A 6,022-nucleotide genomic window follows, 5' to 3' on the forward strand; every position below is an offset into this window, starting at 1 on the left:
GAGGAAGAATCTTATGCAGGCTCCAAGCCCAATGTGGAGCCCAGTCTCACGACCCTGAGATCATGACCTAAGCCAAAATCAAGAGTCCAACATTTAACTGAGCCACCCAGGTGCCCCAAAATCACATTTTTAAAATACTATACTTATCCAAGAAAAGAATCTAATTCACATATCAACTCTTCTAGGAAACACTTACTGAGATTCCAGAAAAACTTGACCTTTCCATTCTCTGGTTTCTGTCTATTGGACTTGCTGTCTATACCATACTATGCCAACCAATTCTATAACATTCTATAGAGATTGGCCACCTACCTTCAATGTAATCATAAAGAAATAGAAATTATTCTGAAGCTAAATCATATGCAATATAAAAAATGTACTATTACTCAATTGCGTGCCGTTATTCAATAAATAAAAAGTAATTTTATGCATATTTGAGGGAAAAAATCCAAATATTTATAAACGTTGATAACCCATGACATATTATATGCAATAATGAATCTCTCTTATGGAGTAAAAATGGTCAAGTTGATAAAAGATGATCCTTTGCCATTTTCAAGTAAAGTAACCCCAGAGTTGTAAGGATCAGTTAGAGGGTCACCAGAAAATCAAAGGAAGGGTATTTGAAGGAAGTAGCAGTCATCCAAATGAAAATTACTCATGATGGGGTCTGTGGAAAGGAGGAATTTAAGAAAAAGAATGTGTGGGGCGCCTGGGTGGGTGCTAGGTTAAGCATCAGACTCTAGATTTCAGCTCAAGTCATGATCTTAGGGTACTGAGATCAAGCCTTGTGCTGGGCTCTGCGCTGGGTGTGGAGCCTACTTAAGATTTTCTCTCTCCCTCTGCCCCTCCCTCCCCCCCCCCCCACTGCTCTCATGCTCTCTCGCTCTCTCACAAAAAAAAAAAAAATCTGATTTCCAGTCTTCCTCCCAGATACAGTTAAGGAACCATTTTCATGAACATGCCTTGAATATTAATACTTCTATTACAATTCCATTTTTAGTAGTCACTGGAAGAGCAATGATAGTGAACATACATGTGACCATAAATGTGGAACACTGACCTTATTCATCTTACAAAAACTCAAATAGAAGGTAAATGATACATATATGCTGATAGTGTTCAGTCTTTTGACCATGGTCATCCCTTAAATATATATATATATATATACTTAAAGATACATATTCTTAAGGAGAAATACTCTTTAAATACAAGGAATATGGCTAAGTTTTTATATGCTATTTTTATACAACATTAAAACCATTTAATGTATTTTCTTTCTGTACTTACAAACTCACAATTACAAGAACTTCAGTTGATACATGTGAAGTAAAAGCATTGGTTTACAATGGATGTAAAAGTAGCCATTCGTCATAAACAAGTCATCAAACAAATCTTAATACATTTTTGAAGAAAACATCTTAGCAATAATTATATTGTTCATAATTATCACTCATAATTATTTATGAGAAAAGTAGTGCATCTTGCCATGAATTTATCCTTTTCTTAGTGCCCTTTTATTTTTTTTTAATTTTTTATTGTTATGTTAATCACCATACATCATTAGTTTTAGATGTAGTGTTCCATGATTCATTGTTTGTGCATAACACCCAGTGCTCCATGCAGAACGTGCCCTCTTTAATACCCATCACCAGACTAACCCATCCTCCCACTGCCCTCCCTTCTAGAACCCTCAGTTTGTTTTTCAGAGTCCATCGTCTCTCATGGTTCGTCTCCCCCTCCGATTTCCCCCCCTTCATTCTTCCACTCCTGCTATCTTCTTCTTTTTTTTTTCTTTTCTTAACATATATTGCATTATTTGTTTCAGAGATACAGATCTGAGATTCAACAGTCTTGCACAATTCACAGCGCTTACCAGAACACATACCCTCCCCACTGTCTATCACCCAGTCACCCCATCCCTCCCACCCCACCCCCCACTCCAGCAACCCTCAGTTTGTTTCCTGAGATTAAGAATTCCTCATATCAGTGAGGGCATATGATACATGTCTTTCTCTGTTTGACTTATTTCGCTCAGCATAATACCCTCCAGTTCCATCCACGTCGTTGCAAATGGCAAGATCTCATTCCTTTTGATGGCTGCATAATATTCCATTGTCTATATATACCACTTCTTCTTGATCCATTCATCTGTCGATGGACATCTTGGCTCTTTCCACAGTTTGGCTATTGTGGACATTGCTGCTATAAACATCGGGGTGCACGTACCCCTTCGGATCCCTACATTTGTATCTTTGGGGTAAATACCCAGTAGTGCAATTGCTGGATCGTAGGGTAGCTCTATTTTCAACTTTTTGAGGAACCTCCATACTGTTTTCCAGAGTGGCTGCACCAGCTTGCATTCCCACCAACAGTGTAGGAGGGTTCCCCTTTCTCCGCATCCCCGCCAACATCTGTCATTTCCTGACTTGCTAATTTTAGCCATTCTGACTGGTGTGAGGTGGTATCTCATTGAGGTTTTGATTTGGATTTCCCTGATGCTGAGTGATGTTGAGCACTTTTTCATGTGTCTGTTGGCCATTTGGATGACTTCTTTGGAAAAATGTCTGTTCATGTCTTCTGCCCATTTCTTGATTGGATTCTTTGTTCTTTGGGTGTTGAGTTTGATAAGTTCTTTATAGATTTTGGATACTAGCCCTTTATCTGATATGTCATTTGCAAATATCTTCTCCCATTCTGTCGGTTGTCTTTTGGTTTTCTTGACTGTTTCTTTTGCTGTGCAAAAGCTTTTTATCTTGATGAAGTCCCAATAGTTCATTTTTGCCCTTGCTTCCCTTGCCTTTGGCGATGTTTCTAGGAAGAAGTTGCTGCGGCTGAGGTTGAAGAGGTTGCTGCCTGTGTTCTCCTTTAGGATTTTGATGGACTCCTGTCTCACATTGAGGTCTTTCAACCATTTGGAGTCTATTTTTGTGTGTGGTGTAAGGAAAGGGTCCAGTTTCATTCTTCTGCATGTGGCTGTCCAATTTTCCCAACACCATTTGTTGAAGAGACTGTCTTTTGGCCATTGGACATTCTTTCCTGCTTTGTCGAAGATTAGTTGACCATAGAGTTGAGGGTCCATTTCTGGGCTCTCTCTTCTGTTCCATTGATCTATGTGTCTGTTTTTGTGCCAGTACCATACTGTCTTGATGATAACAGCTTTGTAGTAGAGCTGGAAGTCCGGAATTGTGATGCCGCCAGCTTTGCTTTTCTTTTTCAACATTCCTCTGGCTAGGCGGGGTCTTTTCTGGTTCCATACACATTTTAGGATTATTTGTTCCATTTCTTTGAAGAAAGTGGATGGTATTTTGATGGGGATTGCATTGAATGTGTAGATTGCTCTAGGTAGCATTGACATCTTCACAATATTTGTTCTTCCAATCCATGAGCATGGAACGTTTTTCCATTTCTTTGTGTCTTCCTCAATTTCTTTCATGAGTATTTTATAGTTTTCTGAGTACAGATCCTTTGCCTCTTTGGTTAGATTTATTCCTAGGTATCTGATGGTTTTGGGTGCAATTGTAAACAGGATCGACTCCTTAATTTCTCTTTCTTCTGTCTTGTTGTTGGTATATAGGAATGCCACTGATTTCTGTGCATTGATTTTATATCCTGCCACTTGACTGAATTCCTGTATGAGTTCTAGCAGTTTTGGGGTGGAGTCTTTTGGGTTTTCCACATAAAGTATCATATCATCTGCAAAGAGTGAGAGTTTGACTTCTTCTTTGCCGATTTGGATGCCTTTGATTTCTTTTTGTTGTCTGATTGCTGTGGCTAGGACTTCTAATACTGTGTTGAATAGCAGTGGTGATAGTGGACATCCCTGCCGTGTTCCTGACCTTAGGGGGAAAGCTCTCAGTTTTTCCCCATTGAAAATGATATTCGCTGTAGGTTTTTCATAGATGGCTTTTATGATATTGAGGTATGTACCCTCGATCCCTATACTCTGAAGAGTTTTGATCAAGAAAGGATGCTGTACTTTGTCAAATGCTTTTTCTGCATCTATTGAGAGGATCATGATTCTTGTTCTTTCTTTTGTTAATGTATTGTATCACATTGATTGATTTGCGGATGTTGAACCAACCTTGCAGCCCAGGGATAAATCCCACTTGGTTGTGGTGAATAATCCTTTTAATGTACTGTTGGATCCTATTGGCTAGTATTTTGGTGAGAATTTTTGCATCCATGTTCATCAGGGATATTGGTCTGTAATTCTCCTTTTTGATGGGGTCTTTGTCTGGTTTTGGGATCAAGGTAATGCTGGCCTCGTAAAACGAGTTTGGAAGTTTTCCTTCCATTTCTATTTTTTGGAACAGTTTCAGAAGAATAGGTATTAATTCTTCTTGAAATGTTTGGTAGAATTCCACTGGGAAGCCATCTGGCCCTGGGCTTTTGTGTTTTGGGAGATTTTTGATGACTGCTTCTATTTCCTTAGTGGTTATAGGTCTGTTCAGGTTTTCTATTTCTTCCTGGTTCAGTTTTGGTAGTTAATACATCTCTAGGAATGCATCCATTTCTTCCAGGTTATCTAATTTGCTGCCATAGAGTTGCTCATAATATGTTCTTATAATTGTTTGTATTTCTTTGGTGTTGGTTGTGATCTCTCCTCTTTCATTCATGATTTTGTTGATTTAGGTCATTTGTCTTTTCTTTTTGATTAGTCTGGCCAGGGGTTTATCAATCTCGTTAATTCTTTCAAAGAACCAGCTCCTAGTTTCGTTGATCTGTTCTACTGTTCTTTTGGTTTCTATTTCATTGATTTCTGCTCTGATCTTTATTATTTCTCTTCTCCTGCTGGGTTTAGGCTTTATTTGCTGTTCTTTCTCCAGCTCCTTTAGGTGTAGGGTTAGGTTGTGTACTTGAGACCTTTCTTGTTTCTTGAGAAAGGCTTGTATTGCTATATACTTTCCTCTTAGGACTGCCTTTGCTGCATCCCAAAGATTTTGAATAGTTGTGTTTTCATTTTCATTGGTTTCCATGAATTTTTTTAATTCTTCTTTAATTTCCTGGTTGACCCATTCATTCTTTAGTAGGATGCTCTTTAGCCTCCATGTATTTGAGTTCTTTCCAACTTTCCTCTTGTGATCGAGTTCTAGTTTCAAAGCATTGTGGTCTGAAAATAGGCAGGAAATGATCCCAATCTTTTGGTACCGGTTGAGACCTGATTTATGACCTAGGATGTGATCGATTCTGGAGAATGTTCCATGGGCACTAGAGAAGAATGTGCCTTCCGTTGCTTTGGGATGGAATGTTCTGAATATGTCTGTGAAGTCCATTTGGCCCAGTGTGTCATTTAAAGTCTTTATTTCCTTGTTGATCTTTTGCTTAGATGATCTGTCCATTTCAGTGAGGGGGGTGTTAAAGTCCCCCACTATTATTGTATTGTTGTCAATGTGTTTCTTTACTTTTGTTATCAATTGCCTTATATAATTGGCTGCTCCCATGTTAGGGGCATAGATATTTACAATTGTTAGATCTTCTTGTTGGATAGATCCTTTAAGGAGGATATAGTGTCCTTCCTCATCTCTTATTACAGTCTTTGGTTTAAAATCTAATTTGTCTGATATAAGGATTGCCACCCCAGCTTTCTTTTGGTGTCCATTAGCATGGTAAATGGTTTTCCACCCCCTCACTTTCAATCTGGGGGTGTCTTTGGGTCTAAAATGAGTCTCTTGCAGACAGCATATCGATGGGTCTTGTTTTTTAATCCAATCTGATAGCCTGTGTCTTTTGATTGGGGCATTTAGCCCATTTACATTCAGAGTAACTATTGAAAGATAGGAATTTAGTGCCATTGTATTGTCTGTCAGGTGACTGTTACTGTATATTGTCTGTGTTCCTTTCTGGTCTATGTTGCTTTTAGGCTCTCTCTTTGCTTAGAGGACCCCTTTCAATATTTCTTGTAGGGCTGGTTTCGTGTTTGCAAATTCCTTTAGTTTTTGTTTGTCCTGGAAGCTTTTTATCTCTCCTTCTATTTCAATGACAGCCTAGCTGGATATAGTATTCTTGGCTGCATATTTTT

Source organism: Halichoerus grypus, chromosome 7 (assembly GCF_964656455.1).
Source record: "Halichoerus grypus chromosome 7, mHalGry1.hap1.1, whole genome shotgun sequence".
NCBI classification, from domain to species: domain Eukaryota; kingdom Metazoa; phylum Chordata; class Mammalia; order Carnivora; family Phocidae; genus Halichoerus; species Halichoerus grypus.